We start from the raw sequence: 18587 nt of genomic DNA, 5'->3' as shown, positions 1-18587 counted from the left end.
GCACCTTTAAGTTGAGTGGATTTCAGTTCCCGGAATACCCCAGCCAGCATGCTGCCTGGGCAATTCTGGGAGTTGAAGTCCACCCAAGTTTTCAGGTTGTTAAGATTGAAGAACATTGGTCTAATCTGAGTGAGTCTTCTGTCTGACAGAGCCTACTCTTTAACCCTTTTTTGTGGTGAGTAGCTTGTCTTTCTGAATCTTCCACTGCTTGGGGGACTGGTAGGTTGTAGAGAAAAAGGTAGCATTCCCAGACATTGCAGGAAGAGAAGCGTGTTAGTCTACGGATAGGAATATAATCCATTTAGATTAGACCAGTGTTCTTCAACCTTGGCAGCTTAAAGATGCATAGACTTCAACTCCCAGAAGTCCCCGGGCAGCATGCTAGCTGGGGAATTCTGGAGGGTTGAAGTCCACTCAGCTTAAAGGTGCCGAAGCTGACAAACACTGATCTAGATCAGTTTTCTCCCATTGGAGATCTCCATGAGGCCTACATCTCCTCAAATACACAGTAACTGTGGACTACTTTGCAGTGGTTGAATATTTTGAGCACTGTAGCTGCAGCCAATGGTGCACAACACCTGTGGTTTCAGAACCTGAGAGATAAAGTTAGACCTTTTGCTGCACTAGAAGCAGGAGGCAAAAGCAGAGGGTCAAAAACATCAAGCCTAGACCCCATTGGCACGTGCACTTCCTGCATGTCTTGTGATAAATAAGCTGTTATCATTTCTATTCCTCTGAGATGCCTCCTTTCCTGTGGATGCCTCTCTGGGGGGGGGGATTAAAGCTCTGCCGGGTTTTGATGCACATCACATGTCTTGTAGCTGCCACCTTGACTTTTTTTGGCCCACCCTGACTAATTGCTGACTCTGTGATCAACTGTGCAAGATGATTTTGTCGTCTGAATCATTTCAAGCCTGCTTTACTAATGTCCAGCCTGTTTCACAGGTGGAATCCCATGGATTAATTTTCCGTAGAGGCTTTGTCCTCCAGTAGCATTGCTCAAGGGAAACCAAAAACGACCATACATCTGAAACAATATATGATCACCAAAGAGATAAGTGCAAATAGAATGACTGGGGCAAAAGAAAGCAAAAGTAGTATCAATACTGATAGGTATTTTGGGTGCAATCTACAAACATCTGGATCACTATTTAAACACCCTCGGCATTGACAAAATCACCACTAGTCAGTTGCAAAAGGCAGCTTTATATATCTGTGACAATGCTTTTAACACCATCAAACAAAAAATCTGCCTATTCCAGGGCCTTGGAAAGGACCCAGTAGGTGTACAAAAATGTCACATCCAGTCTAAACAGCTGGTTGACTATGCAATGAACCATAATAATAAGGTAATAATGCAATCCCCAAACATCTGAAGCATCACTTGAAGACCATCGACATTGACAAAATCACCATTGGTCAATTGCAAAAGGCAGCTTTATTTAAAACAACTTACATCCTGTGATGATACCTTTAACTTGGGCAGGGGGTTGGACTAGAAGACCTCCAAGCTCCCTTCCAGCCCTATAATTCTATGAACATCTGCCTATTCCAGATCCTGGGGAAAGACTCGATAGATGGACAAAAATGCCAAATCCAGTCTAAACATTTGGCTGACTATGTGAGCAACATAAGAATACAGGTAGTCCTCAACTTCCGACCACAATCAAGCCCAACATTTCTGTTGCTAAGTGAGACAGTTGTTAAGTGAGTTTTGCCTCATTTTATGACCTTTCTTGCCACTGTTGTTAAGTGAATCACTGCAATTCTTAATTTAGTAACGTGGTTGTTAAGTGACTGGCTTACCCGTTGACTCTGCTTGTCAGAAGATCATAAAAGGGGATCACCTGACCCCCAGGATGCTGCGACCGTCATAAATATGAGTCAGTTGCCAAGTGTCTGAATTTTGATCACATGACTATGGGGATGCTGCAATGGTCATAAGCATGAAAAATGGTCATAAGTCACTTTTTCCAGTGCCGTTGTAACTTCAAAAGGTCACTAAATGAACTGTTGTAAACCGAGGACCGCCTGTAATAAGGCCAAGAGCACTGGCCAGCTGTAACCAAAGGAGCATAATTGTTGGACCCCCTCTAATGCATGAAAGAACAATTTCTGCTGGAGAACTGTTATTTTAAAAAAGAGCTAGGATTCGCTGAATGGCTGTCAGCAATGTAATGAGGAAATTCTGAAAGCATCCAGAATTGCCAAATACCTTGTCAGAATCCAGCACTTGGCGTATTCATCACCCACTCCTTAAGACATTAAAGCTGATTTAAAACAAGGAGCATTTTCTCTCCTCTCTCTTTAAAGGCAGACATTATTGTTACGTAGGCTTTTGTTTTAATTAAAATAGGTACTGAAATCCTCAATGAAGCTTTGGTGGATTGTTAAAAGGGTACCAATCCATTTGCAAAACAGCCAAAAATATATCCTGGTAATTGTCATTTTCCAACATTGAGAAGGCATAATTTGGTTCAATCAAATCAAAAAAGCAGCTTTAATTTACAGAGCAATAAAATTCACTAACCTCACTTTCGATCAAAGAACTAAAAAAAAAAAAAAAAACCAGTCCAGAGCACAGTGAAATGTTTATTTTGTACAATGGCCCATAACTGCATTTATGTGATTTAAAAGCTTTTTTTTTTTTTTGAACCATAGAGTAATATTACATGCATATAGAATTGAGCGCTTGTTATGGCTCATTTGTCCCCACAGAGACCAAAAATCATTTGCTCCTCAATTCCTTCCTAAAAGACTTATTTTATATATAATTCTCATAGTTTGCTTTAAATGGGATCTTTAGGTTAAGGTTTTTCCCTCCCTGTGGCTACGGTTTGTCAAAGCAGCTGGTAAGGGGTACTTAATGCATCTCAACATCTTTTTTTCCATTTGGGGCACAAATTAAAAAAGAACACAGTGGTGTAGCTGTCATGAAAATCCCACCTGCCTCCAAAAGATAACAGATCCACAAGAGGCAGCTTTTACCCTTTATTTCTTGCCCAGCCTTCAGCTAGAGAATAAATATTTATATTATTACCATATTATTATATTAATTACATTATTATATTATATTGATATAACATATTAATAAATATCCAATATTTTAGGGGCTGCTACAAAGAAGAAGGGGTCAACTTATTTTCCAAAGCACCAGAAGGCAGGACAAGAAACAATGGATGGACACTAATCAAGGAGAGAAGCAACCTGGAATTAAGGAGAAACTTCCTAACAATGAGGACAATTAACCAGTGGAACAGCTTTTGCCTCCAGAAATCATGGGTGCTTCATCATTGGAAGTTTTTAAGAAGAGACTGGACAGCCACTTGTCTGAAATTGTAGAGGGTCTTCTACTTGTGCAGGGGGTTGGAATAGAAGACCTCCAAGGTCCCTTCCAACTCTGTTATTCTTTTAAGTAAAAATAAGCCCAGATCTGCATGACTCAGCCTTCAGACAACTTTACCTGGCTGGCTGAGAATCGTCACTGACATTCAACCAGAAAGTTTTCAGATTCTCTGTGCAGCATAGTCAAAAAATAGATAAATTTATTGTTGCCCATTCAAAATGAGAGAAAAGAACACTGCGGTATAGGAAATCTTCAACTTATGACTGGTTGTGTAGTGACCCTTCAAAGTTACGATGGACTCCCCCAATGGGGACTTGCGACCCAGTTTTGTAGTTCCAATGATGCCCCCTCCTACTGTCACATGACTGCCTTTTGGGTGTTCAGCATTTACCGTTCTTTCAGTGCCCAGCATTTACTTCCAGTTTCCAGCTGAAACCAAACCATAGTGAACAATGGGCTTGCTTAATTATCACAGCATTCATTTAATGTCTACTGTGTTCACTTAATGACCACTGTGAAAAAGGTAGTGAAATTGGGTCTGGCCACATCATGATGGTAAAAACCATCATGACTTACGACTGTAATTGCCAGGCTCAGTTACAGAGGTAACCCAAGGACTAGCTGCAGTCTAGTTTACATTGCTCCATGATTGACACCAAAGGCATCTTCTGGAGAACTTTTTTTCCTCCTCTTAAATGTTTCCTTCAAATGTTTAAATTTGGAAGACCCCCATAAATAGCAAGGTGTGAAAAGGTCAGCAGCCCTTTAGTCAGTAGTGGGATTCAGCCAATTCACACCAGTTTGGCAGAACCGGTAGCTAATTTTTGTTGCCCAGGCCCAGAATGGACTTCTGGAAGCAGCATTCACACAGAGAACTGGTTGTTTGAATCCCACCACTGCCTCTAGTCCTTCTGAGCGTGCTGATGAAGCTGGGAGTGCAGGTAAAGTTTGAGAACTTTTCCAGATTTCTGAAGAACTTAGAAATGGCATAGATTAGAAGTTCTGCAGAGCTCTTGTTCTCCTTGTAGTGACCAATGATGGAAGAATTAAGAATTAAACAAAGACCAGGGTGTCATTTCAACCAAAGGCAACTCTCATCACTCATTGGTCATTGTTACACCACTGTAAATGTCCATTTGCTCTCCTCGGTTGGTCCTCCATTTTGACATAGTGGAAAGTGGAAAAGGTGATCCAAGACCAGGATTACTTTTCTGGCTTCTTGATGAGAAGAGAGAAGATGAAAATGCTGCAGGCAGATGAAGCAATGAGTAATTCCTCCCCCAACTATCAGCTACTAGATTGGCAAAGGATGCTGGGTCTTTCTATCATGAACTTTTGGAGAAGGCAGGGGTCTAGTCAGCTTTGCTTGCATGCAACAACTACCTGAAACAGCTGACCTGAGAGGGCTTGAATTTCTGTAATAAAAGATGGCATTGCAGAGCATCCAACTCTGGGTTGCTAAACTCCAGGGGACCATGGGATGGCTGCAAGCTTTAGGGCCATCACTTCTGGATGGGGTTTTTGCAACCTAGAGGTGGCAATCTAAAGACAGGAGCCATCAGGACTGCAGTTCTGAGCCTCTTCCTGGGGCAGGAAAGAGCTCAGTCTGCCTTCAGCCCCTCCTGGCTCTTACTGAAGAAAGATCCAACATTTAGTTTCCCACCACTAAACACCTCCCAGGCCATGAGCCCTTTTAAAAACCAGTAGATAGGCTGTTTGTGCATAGGTGTTGCTTCTGGGTGTGCAAATGTCTCCTGCAGCCTTACCCATCTGACCATCTCTCACCAGAAGTCTCAGGACTGCAATTTCCAGAATGTACAGCTGAATCTGGGAATTCTGGGAGTTGTAGCTGAATCTGGGAATTCTGGGAGTTGTAGAATTTGCAGTCCAATTCTAGACTGGTAAATACTGACTGAATTAATCCAAAGGTGTGTTTAAAAAGACCCTAAGATGCTGTGTGTTGAAGATCATGTCACAGAAGAATCAGCAGTCTATTCTGACTCTATTCCATAGAAGAGAAGAGAATGTGAATATGAACAGAATATATAGGATATGACTCTATATATGACTCTATAGAATGAGCAACATGATGGTTAATCCTAGGTAGCTGCAGATGTTTCTCTCCTAGGGTACAAAGAAAACAAATATCTGCTGCAAACTCTGCGTAGGCGTCAGGAAAGACATCCAGTCAGTAAATGCTCAGCTCTATCCAGTCACACTGACTCTATCCCTAAATTAAGGGATGATAAAGGGGAGTTTTATATAACTCTATAGAATATGACTCTATTCTATTCCACCAAGTTGGCACTAAAAGGAAGAGACCAAGTGGGATTTCTTCTTGCAATGCATGACTTTTGCAAGGATCCCTATTTTGCATGCTTGTACCATGTTGCATTCCTGAGAGGACGCCCAGAAGAGATGCCCACACAACATTAGACAGAACTATTTGTTGAATTGGAGTTGGCCTTTCTGAACCTTCTTGGCTAAGAGTGGCAGGCTAAGCCTCAACACAAATGCAAAAGAGATTTCTGGGCTCCTGTCCCTTGAGGAACTCCATTAAAGTGGGAGTCAAAGGATGTTGCTCAGCCGCCTGGAGCCAACAGAGGCCTCTGGCGTCAGTCATCTTGTCCTTTGGCTGCGTCAGCCAGCTGGCCTCCTGGCTCCCCTTCCCAGCCTCTGCAGGAACGGGGCTGCCTCTTTCTGACCCCCCTTCCATCCTCCCTATCCTCCCCATCCTGTCCCAATTGTGTTTGAATCTGCTTTTTTCCTTGTTGCTTTGAAGATGGCTTTATAGAGAGCAGGACGCCTCAATAGCAGCAGATGGCAGATAAGTAGGAATGGTAAATAGTTTTAATTACTGGATAATGTAAGTGAGACAATAAAGGGGAAGAGAGGGGGAGCGAGCTGCTGCCACGGCGAGGGCTGCAAGTGTGGTGGGACCCAATTTGTCTGGAAGGCAGCATGTGTTGCTCCCGTCTTTGGAGGGCTTTAAAAGAGAGTGCCGGAAAAAAATATTAATTGCCTGGTTCATCTGCCCATCCGTCTTCTCCACCAGTCGCAGGCTTCCTTTAATTTCAGGGGAACGGTTCGGAAATGGGAATCATGCAAATGAGTATCTTAGCTATTCATTTGTTTTACTGCAAGCGTTTTGTAAGCAAATGGCCTAAAGCCTGCAATGAATTAAAAGACTCGGCACTGGAGACCGATTTTTAATACAAAGTCCTGACACGAAGACGACCCCGACCGGCAGCACCGAAAATGTTGGCATAGCAACTTTGGGCATTTTCATGCAAATTGGCTCCCATATAGATGATAGCAGTGCAATGATTTCCTTCAACTAATCATCATAAAATTAGTTTCACTATATTTAAATGCCTCCACTTAATGCATTATATCCATATGCATGAAATTGCCTGAGCTAATGCAGTACATAAAATGCCAAAGACACAATGAATAGCCAAATTGCAAGCAGTTATGTTGCCTCCCATTAAAAAAACCCTTTTCGTCTATTTTGGGGGGGCAGGGAGAGAGAGAGAGAGATTGGGAAGTGTTGTGATTGAATGCGTGGTTCCCCCAAAGGCATCTATCACCAATTGCTAACAATGCACACAAACATTCAGCCTTCGTTTAAGTAACGTTAAGGTTGTACAAAATCCAGAACACTGATGAGTAATGCTGTCTGGCTCCCAGGAGCAGATCAGAAGCCAGCCGGTGCCAACATGGAAGGTGGCAGATGATCAGAATGCAAAGAATCAGACAGCCATTGTTTAATGCTGCTGCTGCTGATGACGACAACAACAGTTTGGAAAACCAATCCTGGCCTAATGAAAACTTTAACCTCTAGCCAGCAAATCTGATGGTGTTATGGACTTTCTAGAGACTCTGCAGGGACTGTTTCATTGCAAGAGGATGTGTGTGCAGAGAAAAGAGGAAAGGAAAGGGGAAGGGAAAGAAAGGGAATGGAAGAGGGAAAGGGAGAACTAGACATAATGATAGGTTTCCCCCCCCCCCATGCTATTATTCTGCTCAATGCCTCATTCCCAGGGCGCTGTCTTATGCCTAAGGATATCTAACCATGTAGCTGGACTGTATTCTCCTTTTAACTTTCATTTTACCTACTCCTATTGGTATATTATAACTATCACTTTGTTGGTTGTATCTTATGATTTAAATTGGAGACAAATTCCTTGTGTGTCTAATCACACTTGGCTAATAAAGAATATTTTATTCTGTTCTGTTTTGTTCTGTTCTACTCTATTCTATTCCTCACACTGCTTGTTAAGAATGAGAGAAGTTCACATTCACAACTGTGCAATAAAGCACACTTGGAAATATTTCCATGGAGGAAGCAGCCCAGCACACTTCCCCTAATGTGCCATGTTGGAAATGTGATCTTTAAAACAGATGCGGCCAGGGAAACACAAAATGTGCTTTAGTAGAAAGTGAAATGTAATAATAATTACATTAAAAAGATTAAAGACCATCGTGTGATGGTCTGGAGATATATGATAAGTTTCCTCTTCTATTGTTTTAAAATAAATCTTCAGTCGCCAGAAGCCTTGCTCTTGCCAAAGCTTTACAGGGACATGTGTGACATGTTGCACACTTTTCTCCTGGAAGCTGAACATCAATCTACATTTGAGGCATGCCTCTTTTCCAAACTAAAACCAAAAAGAGCATTTGCCGACAGAAAAGTTAATGATAAGACTGTGGAAGGATACAGGTGATCCTCAATTTATGACCACAAGTGGGACAATTTCCATTCCTAAACAAGGCCATTGTGAAAGGAGCCACACCCCATGTTACAGCCTTTTTTGCCGTGGTTGCTAAGCATATCACTGCATTCGTTGCGAATCATGCAGTTGTTAAGCAAATCTGGCTTCCTCCATTGACTTTGCTTGTTGGAAAGTGACAGGGAAGGTTGCAAATGGTGATCGGATGAACCTGGGATGCTGCACTCATTGACAACTTGTTGCCAAGTGCCTGGATTTTGATCACTTGACCGTGGGGATGCTGCGATGGTCATAAGTATGAGGACTGATCATAATCACCTATTTCAGTGCTGTTGTAATTTTGAACAGTCACTAAACAAATGATTGTAAGTTGAGGACTACCTGTACTTGCTCCTACCTTGAGGGTGGTGTCTCTTTGGATAAAGACTGGGCGTTTGAATCCAGTGACTCAAGATATTTGATTTAATAGCTGGAACAGTAAAATTGGCCAGAACACACAGCTGTAGTTGAGTGATTGGAGAGTGCGGTCTCCTGCCGGAAGCAATCTACGCTCTGATTGGTTGCTAGGTGAGAAGGGGGACTTCATTTGGACACCTGCTGCGCAATTCCCTGACAGACTCCCACCAAGAGACCATCCCTGGACTTTCGATGGCTGGACCTCTGCCCAGGATAAAGGCAGAGCTGTCAGCTGTGAGAGAAGCAGCAGGCAGAGAGTGAAGTCATTCCTTGGGTGGAATGGGACAACTCACCACAGCCAATGTGCCACGGCCATCTCCCCGTGGCCAACTCACTATAGCCAATCCACTGCAACCTTCTTGCCACTGTCAATTCACCACAGGACAACTTGCCAGGGACAATATTCTTCAACATAGTGGCAGATAACATTTATCACATTGAGATATGCTCAGTGGAATTGTCCCACATGACAAGTTGTCCCGCAGTGAGATGGCCACAGCAAGATGATCACGCCGGGTTGGCTGTGGCGAAACGGCTGAAGCAAGTTGGCCGCAGTGAATTGTCCCATAACCTTCCGCATGGCTAGTATAGATTGGGAATGTCTGCTCAAAGCAGTGCATGTTCAATCCAGCTCAGCTTGTTACAATTTCCCCATTGCTTCTGATTTTCCATGATGGCTGGATGCCAACTCTGCCATTGTCGCATAACTCATCTCTCAAGTGCTAATTACAAAACTACTTAATTAAGGAAAACTCGATTTTCCCCACATTGACTATTTTCTATGGCTCTTGCTGGAGTCATTTGCTGCAAGGAAGAATTTTCAAGTCACTGCAAAGTTGCACAGGTGTGATTGCAGAGAAGCTGATTCAGCTCCAGGAATTAACCAGCAGGAGCTGTTAAGAAGGTACCACAATTGCAAACAGATCTTTTAGTGGACTGTAGAGAGACCTCCTTGATTCCTGAAGTCACAGTGCAAATGCACTTATCTCAGCACAATGAGGGGCATCTGTAAAGGGAGGCAAAAAAGTCAAAATGGCAGCTGCCACACATGCTTTGTGTTCAGAGCCCTGCTCCTCTTTTGCACATTAAAAGGAAGTAGGGCAGTGTTTCTCAACCGTGGCAACTTTAAGATGCATGGACTTCAATTCCCAGAATTCTCCAGCCAGCAAAGCTTATGATCATATGGTTGTGACTGCCATCTTGACCTTTTTGACATACACAGCCCTGTGCACTCCTGGACTCCATTCACACAAGAATGGCCTGATCATCAGAAGTAAACGTAAGGCTTGTTCTTTTAAAAGTCATTCTGCTCTGCTCTTCTGCTCTTTCCTTCCAAGCAAGGAAATCACTCTTCATTTTAGACCAAGGGAAAATGCCAGGATAATCTTAAGGACTTGGAATAAAGCACATAAATAACTAAATTGGTAATGCTAGGCAGGAGATCATGAGTCCCGTGCGTTGAGCTGCTTCCAGGCTACCTGTCTGTACCCCTTACTGTGAGCATTAACTTCATAACTGAAGTATGGCGAAGGTTGGTTCCACCATATTAAAAAAGGGAACAATTTACGGCCATCTGTAATTGTTCACTGAATATTTCATGGCCTTATATTGTACCCCTATTTTCAAGCTGTTTGCTTCAGCTCTTTGGATGCATAATGTTCTTCCAAAACAAGATGGCTTTTGGTAAGATTCAAACTGTTTCTCAGCCTAGAATAGAATAGAACTGGAAGGGGCCTTGGAGGTCTTCTAGTCCAGCCTCCTGCTCAAGTAGGAGAACCTATACCTTTTCAGAGAAGTGACTGTCTAGTCTCTTCTTAAAAACCTCCAGTGATGGAGCATCCACGATTTCTGAAGGCAAGTTGTTCCACTGGTTAATTGTCATCACTGCTAGGAAGTTTTTCCTTAATTCCAGGTTGCTTCTCTCTTTGGTCAGTTTCCAGTCATTGTTTCTTATCCTGCCCTCTGGTGCTCTGGAGAATAATTTGACCCCCTCTTCTTTGTGGCAGCCCCTCAAATACTGGAATATTGCTATGATGTCACTCCTATTTCTTCTTTTCTTTAGATTAGCCAAACCCAAGTCCTGCAGCTGTTATTCACATTTTTAGTCTCCAGGCCTTTGATCATCTTAGTTGCTCTTCTCTGAACTTTTTCCAATGTCTCAACATCATTTTTGTAGTATGGTGAATTGGCTACAGTATTCCAGGTATGGTCTCACTAGGGTTTTATAAAGCACTACTAATACTTTAATACTGCCTAAGCACAAACTCAAGGTTATTCATTCTGGGTCACATATTTGTGTGCATGTGGGTATGTGCATATTTTATTTTATTTATTTATTTTGTTATATTTATACAGTATATATTGGAGTGGTTATCCTTTGAGAGCTGTATGTAATGAAATCTCATTTTAATATATGCTGATTTGTATACATTAATAAAGTTAGAATAATTATTATTCTATTCTGTTCTATTATGACCATCAGAGCATCCGCATGATCATGTGATCAAAATTTGTGCACCTAGCAACCAGCATGTATTTACAATGGTTGTAGCATCCTGGGATCATATGATTACCCTTAGTTACCTTCCCAACTGTCTTCCGACAACAAAATAAACAGGGGAAGGTGGATTCACCTAACAACTACATGATTCACTTAAGAAATGCAGTGATTTGCTTAAAAACCATAGCAAAAAAAGGTTATAAAATCAGGCATGACTTACTGAACAACTGCCTTGCTTATCAAGGGAAATTCTGTCCCAATTATGGTCATGAATCCAGGACTACCTGTAGCTACAGCTGGATCTTAACAGTATGTTTTGAATGGTGATATTCACTGTTGCTAGTTCCAAATCCAGATAATTTTCAGTTATGGATGTGACCAAGAATTCTAGGAGTTGAGATCTAACACTTTTAGAAGGTTCCAGGTTGTGGAAGTCTTCACTATCATTTAAAAATTGTCATGTATGGGAAAAGAATCCAAGTTAGCATTTTTAGAAACATTCTCTCTGGATTCCTGCCCAGAGTTCTGATTGGAAGTGTGTTTGCCAAAGGTTAACCTTCATGGCGGCGGAAGCATGCCTTTCTTTCGGCGTGTCAATGAGTCTTCGCCTTTTGTGCGTTTCTTTGCCCACAGCAATCCAGTGTCACAGGAGAAATAATTGGGACATTTATAATGTCGCTCTCTAGCCATTGCCAACAATTTTTCACTCTGTTAATTCACTTCATCTTACTATTTGCAGGGAAAGTGCCTCCAAGATATTGGCAATCATAATTTTTACGACTAGTTATTGTAACTCTGGAGTCAAATTTATCTCCATGTCACCCAAGAGAATAACGTGGCATCAAATTAGCAAAGAGAACAAGAGTGAGGGAGACGGAGGCTGATGTACTTCCATGCTCAAGAAGCATCCCGTGGAGATCGGATAAAATTCAAGATCCAGGCTTTTTAAAAAAAACATCCAGTCTAGTTTAAGCTTCCTCTTTCTGTCTGAGTTGAAGTTTGCCGGCATAAACCTTTGATGATATCTATTTTGGCATAATAATGGCAAAACGATGCTATACAAGCAGTCCTCGACTTACAACAATTCATTTAGTGACCATTTAAGTTACAACAGCACTGCCACTTTTCACACTTACAAATCTTGAGGCATCCCCACGATCACGTGGTCAAAATTCAGAATACTTGGCAACTGACTCATCATTATGATGGTCGCAGGTATCCCAGAGTCATGTGTTCCTATTTTGTGACCTTCTGACAAGCAAAATCAATGGGGAAGTTGGATTCACTTAACAACCGTGTTACAAACTTAAAAGTAGAGTGATTGTAATGATTTTGTTTATAAACTTATGATGTTAAAGTTTGAAGAGAGTTAAGGGTTTTTATGATTTTGTTCATTGTATAATTAGTAAACTTAAATAGATTATGTTTAATATGTTTGCATAATCCTGTATTTTGCTCTGGGAAGTCGGGGGGGAGGGGGGTGGGGGGTGGATGGGTTGAGTTTAAGTAGTTCAGATAAAGTAGAAATAGTCTTATTGTATATAATATTAATGTTTTAATTTTGAGAGAGGAACTGCTCGGGCATTTCCCCTGGACCGCATCAAGAGGGAGAAGAAGAAGGTGAGAAGTAAGTAGGAAGGTGGAGGTGAAGGAGGAGAGGGGGTGAGTGAAGAAAAAGAGGGAAAGAAGTAAGTTGGTTTGAGATGGGATGTGGTTTGGGGGGAAATGGGCGGGCAAGACCGAATGTGATGTGTATCAATTTGTTTTATTTTTTATCTGAAGTATTTGTAAGATTGTTATGTATGGTAAAGTTGAAAATAAAAATTTTTACAAAAAAAAAAAAAAAGTGGAGTGATTCACTTAACAACTATGGCAAGAAAGGTTCCAGGTTGCTTCTCTCTTTGGTTAGTTTCCATTCATTGTTTCTTTTCTTGACTTGGGGTACTTTGGAGAATAGGCGGACCTCCTCTTCTTTGGGGCAGCTCCTCAGATATTGGAACTTTAGTATCATGTCTCCCCCAGTCCTTCTCTTCGCATCTAGGCATACCCAATTCCTATAGCCTTCTTTGTATGTTTTAGCCTCCAGCCCCCCTTACTCATCTTTGTTGCTCTTCTCATACAATGGTCTTCTTCATATGATGGTGCTCAAATGAATGACTAAGAAGTCCAATTCTAACCTGGTAGGAGCTGGTGGCTGAATATGCTAGCTGGAGTCCTGCAATTGTGACTGACCCTGGGGAACAACATCATCAATCTTCTTCTTGCCGCCAAGGATCGACGAATCAGGGAAAGATTGCTACCATCCCAAAGGGTGGAAAAAGTAATAATAGAGTTCTGGACAAGCTCTTGGCTCCATGGTGATCATGGATTCATGGGTTCAAGTGCCTTCTCTGTCTAGCCTATAACCCTTGGGGGGTCAAAACATCAAGATGCTGGCTATGATGATATGATCAAAGCTCTATCTTGTGAGTACCTTTCCTGATGGTCTTCCGCTCAAGTCTAGCTAGATCTGATCCTTCCACATGAGGCATGGCCGTGCAGCGGTTAGAATTCAGTATTGCAGGCTAACTCTGCCCACTGCCAGAAGTTCGATCTGATGGCTCAAGGTTGACTCAGCCTTCCATCCTTCCGAGGTCAGTAAAATGAGGACCCAGTAGTTGGGGGAGCAAGATGCTGACTCTGTAAACTGCTTAGAGAGAACTGAAAACCCTTATACCATATAAGTCTAAGTGCTATTGCTATTGCTATTCTCATTTTTCTGAGATCAGCCAAATGTGTACTTTAAGGAAGGTTTGGCAAAGAGTGTCATTATTCCCCCAAATGTCAAGACTTAACTTCACCAAAACATAACAAGTAAGGTTGCATTTCTCTTTCTTCCTCTGGGTGCTATTTAAAGGAAAAGAAATCTCTGCAAATTTTTTCCAATTTTTGTTTCTCTTCCTGCAAACCAAAATGGAAGTCATTTGTCTACATTTCTTACTAAAAAAGGGGGGTGGGTGATAAAAGGTAATGCCATGGGTAGCAGAATGTAAACACACACACGTTTCCTCAATAAACATGTTAATTTCTCTTGATCATATTCATGTATACCATATCCATCACACAGACCCTATTTGGCAAAGGCAGCCGCGCCTCATCACTCAGGGGAGACAGGCCCTGCCAGTTCTCTGCAGGAAACAAATAGTGCAACTTAACTCACTTGATGATGCCCCCAGGAGCAAAAGAGGAGCCTCATAAGTGAGTCTGAAAATGTGATAAAAGGATAATCTTGCATAAATGAGACCGCATCGTCATTACCTGCACAAACATAAGTTAAAAAAAACAGCAGCAGCAGCAGCAGCAATATTGCAAGGCTGGTTTGTATTCAGTCCAAATTAAAGCAAAGGGAAAGGCACAGGACTGCCTTTTGGCCCATGGCAGAGCTACGAGATTGGCTAAAGGATCCTTGTCCTCACCCTGCTAATGTTACCCCAAACATTTTAGATGTGTGCACCAAACATAACAATTGAGCCCTCCTTGACCAGCTGGACTTCAAAGTCCATTATTCTTAAGCAAGAGGGCCGTTGCTGGCAGGGACTTATAAGACCAAGGAGATTAGGAATAGTGTCTGATGGAGAAAGGCTGCCTTAACTGAATCTAGAATTTTTACACAGCATGCATAAAAAGGAGATAAACTTTGATCATGCAATTGCAGCTGCCATATTGACTTTTTTGACCTCTCTGTAGGTTCTCCATCCCAGTCCAGTGTTACTTGAACATATGCCTGGCTGCCAGAAAAAAAAAGCAGCAGTAAGGAGTATCTGGTGGTGAACATTTGGCTTCAGGTCTTCTCAAGGATGGATCATGTTACCATTTACCTTCTAGGACAGTGAGTCTCAGCCTCAGCCACTTTAAGGCATCTGGACCTCAACCGCAGAATTCTCCAGCCAGCACAGTGAGGTCCACGCTATTTTACGAAGTGGTGTTATGTGATGGGTCATGTTTCTGTTTTCTAGAACTTCCAGAAGATGTTCTGAAATGCCAAATTTACCCCACAATGTTGCCTCCTCCTGGTTGAAAATTTTTTGGGAGACCAGCCAAAGTGAATGAAATTCAATATTTTTTATTGGCCAAGTGTGATTGAACACACAAAGAATTTGTCTTAGGTGCATAAGTTCTCAGTGTACATACAAACAACAAAGTGATAAATCATAAATCTTAAGATACAAACAATAAAGTGCTAAATCATAAGATACCAAATAGCAGACAATAATAGGAAAGATCAGAAGGATAATAGTAATAAAGCCTGACTACATGGGTAAATATCCTTAGGCATAAGACAGTGCTGTGGGAATTAGGAATTAGAGAAGGACCAGGGGAGACATGCTAGCAGTGTTCCAATATCTGAGCGGCTGTCCCAGAGAGGAGGGGGTCAACCTATTTTCCAGAGGATGGAAACTAATCAAGGAGAGATTCAACCTAGAGATAAGGAGAAATTTCCTGAGAACAATCAACCAGTGGAACAGAAGCTGCCTTCAGATGTGGGAGTTTCATCACCAGAGGCTTTCAAGAAGAGACCGGACTGCCATCTGTCAGAAATGGGGCAGGGTCTCCTGCTCGGGCAGAGGGTTGGACTAGATGACCTACAAGGTCCCTTCCAACTCTGTTATTCTGATTTTGACCTCAATCGCAAGTTAATGGCAAGGTGTGAAATGAGCCAATGTATGGCAGTAAGAGAACTATTGGCTAATTGAAATAGGGAATTACATTTTGGATAGGGCTCGTTCCAGGCCTGGGCCTGAGGCCAGTATATGTAGTCCTCAATTTACAGCATTTCATTTAGTGACCATTTGAAGATACAATGGCACTGAAAAATGTGACTTAGGCCATTTTTCACACGACCCTCGCAGCATCCCCTTGGTCACGTGATCAAAATTCAGAAGCTTGGCCACTGACTCATATTTCGGACGGTTGCCGTGTCCTGGGGTCACGTGATCCTTTTTGCAACCTTCTGACAAGCAAAGTCAATAGAGGAGCTGGATTCACTTAACAACGGTGGCAAGAAAGGTTGTAAAGTTTGTAAAATGGGGCAAAAGTCACTTTAAAACTCGCTATCACACTTAGCAAAGACATTTTGGGCTCAGTTGTGATCATCAATGGAGCGCCTCCCTTAGGAAAGTGAAATGAGAAGCACAGGCCCGCCAGAGAAAGCGGCTTCCCTGCTGGGGTCTCCTGGCAGCGACCAGGCTGGTCAGAGGGGACGAGGCCTTTCCTGCCACCTGCCAGGGGACTTGGTGCTTCCAGATGTGTTTGACTCTGAAACAACTAGGGAGTATTAAATTCCCGGGGGAAGAGGCTGTAACAAATAAATCTGTAAGGATTTTGTAACTTGCTAACAAGTTCAAAGCTCCCGAGACTCCTTTTATTTCTAGCGCTTCTGGTTAAACGACCTTTATTATTCTACTGTGCTACATAAATAGGTAATAAAGATACAAATGCAGTTACTGGACACTACTGTGGATTTCACTGTGGATGTTCAGGCGGCGTGTTTTAAATAATACACAACTTCAGCAACTTTAGCAATTATTTCTTAATTCCTTACCAATGCTTTTATGCCACAAATCTAAAGATTACAGTCTGTTTTTGGAACGTTAGTGAACCTGCAGTATAAAATATCGAATCTGGCAGAGTCAGGGCATCACAGCAATCCTTGTATTGGCAAAGAAAGTATCCCACATACACAACACACACATATTCACACATACCCAGACGGATTTTGAAAAGTCTGGGAAATTTGAGAGGTAATTTTAGTGATGAATTGTTTAGGCTATAGGGAGTCCTCCATGTATGGCCACAATTGAACCAACAACTTATATTGCTGAGTGAGAAATTTGTTAAGTGAGTTTTGTCCCATTTTTACTTGTCATATCTGTTAAGTGAATCACTGCGATTCTTAAATTAATAACATGGTTGTTAAGTGAATCTGGCTTCCCCATTGACTTTGCTTGTCAGAAGGTCACAAAAGGGGATCACGTGACCACGGGACGCTCCAACGCTGAGCCAGTTGTCAAGCACCCGAATGTAAATCACATGACCCTGGGGATGCTGCAACGCGGTGAGAATCAGTCATAGGTCACTTTTTCCAGCAGTGTTATAATTTCGAATGGTTACTAAATGAACTGTTGTAAGTCAAGAACTGCCTGTACCTCACCCTCCCTATAACCTACAAGCAATAACCTTGTTTCACATCAAGTATCTGATTTTGCAAGCGTTGCAGGGAAACACATGAAACGAGTCTCTCCTTCCCTCTGCCGTAATTGGCCTCCACCATTTCCTTTGCAGGAAGACTCAACAGTGGGCTGTCTGGGGCAGCCTTTCTGCTCTGGCATCCGGTGTGCCCAGGCCATTTCTTTGTGCTGCCAGCAAGTTGCCCTCCTTTGAGCTCTAGCCTGTAACGGAGGCAATTGTCAGCCATGACTTGAGTATGGTTCCCTGTGCATTCTGACACCAGGTTTCCCTTTGATATCATCTGACACACAGCACTGGATCTTTTGTTGGTTGGTTTCAGCTTCTCCCGATCTTTCTGGTGCCATCAGCCAGCCACAAAACACAGAGGAGAACAAAGATGCTGAAGAAAGGACCTCACGACACAACACTGGCTTCTCTTTTTGTGCCACGTATGCCCTGTGCCAATTGGCTCCATTGCTAGCTCTGATCACTTTTTTCAAAACAAATCAGGATCCTAGATGGGATTTGTTGGCTTATTAACACATTTTCTTCTCTTTAACCTCCCCCCCTCCCTGCTGTGGCCCACTTCCCCAAGCCACTTATCTCTTTCTGTGTTGCAGACCTCATTATATTATTTTCCACCAAGGGAATATTTATCATCATTTTATCCCATCTGTCAAATCAAGGCTCCTGGAGGAAATCAGGTTATTCAGTGGCTTGACAGGCACTTCGCCCTCAGCTTCTGCCTTTGATAGGCGCTTCCCGAGGACTCTGGTGGGGCCCCATTAGCTCCCAGAGGGAAACCGAAGCATTTGCTCTTCAGCTATTGAAGACAAATGGAAAACCTCTATTAATTACCATGCAAATCGCAGCAAGGAGAGATTACCTCCTTCTCTCACTCTCTAAGGAAGTGTTCCTAAACCTTATCAACTTCAAGGTGTCTGGACCAGCTAGGGAATTCTGGGAGTTGAAGTCCAGACATCTTAAAGTTGATAAGGTTGAAACACTGCTCTGAGGCCTACCTGACCCAGACTAAATCCCTCTTCTTTCCCCATAAGTTGCATAGAATCCCATCTTGTGTAGGATTCTAGGAGCTTCTCTGCTCCAACCAGCGTATGACAATGGTCCTGCTGCATCAAACAAAGGACAAAATGAGATCTTTTGCAAGCTTGGGGATGATGGCGGAAGCCCAGTGGACCAGAGAGCCGTGTTGTTTAGCAGTGTCTGCTCACCCTGGATCTGGCAGCATCTGACTTTGCTGCCCTGGCTGAATCAACAGAGAGGGAAGGCAGCCAGGTCACACATGCGTCCACTTCTGATAAAAGCTTGTTTTCTTATTTTGCCA

At 42.5% G+C, this 18587-nt stretch overlaps 1 long non-coding RNA gene across 1 annotated transcript in view; it reads right to left on the bottom strand.

Moving 5' to 3' along the window:
- Positions 1-18587, bottom strand: part of LOC120320148 — a 48573-nt gene that overhangs the window by 5455 nt on the left and 24531 nt on the right. The gene's annotated exons all lie outside the window — the stretch shown is intronic.

Source organism: Crotalus tigris, unplaced genomic scaffold (genome assembly GCF_016545835.1).
Source record: "Crotalus tigris isolate CLP2741 ecotype Arizona unplaced genomic scaffold, ASM1654583v1 scf7180000021179.819088, whole genome shotgun sequence".
NCBI classification, from domain to species: domain Eukaryota; kingdom Metazoa; phylum Chordata; class Lepidosauria; order Squamata; family Viperidae; genus Crotalus; species Crotalus tigris.
Note: the sequence above shows the minus strand (reverse complement) of the source record. Positions and strands in the feature narration are given on the sequence as shown.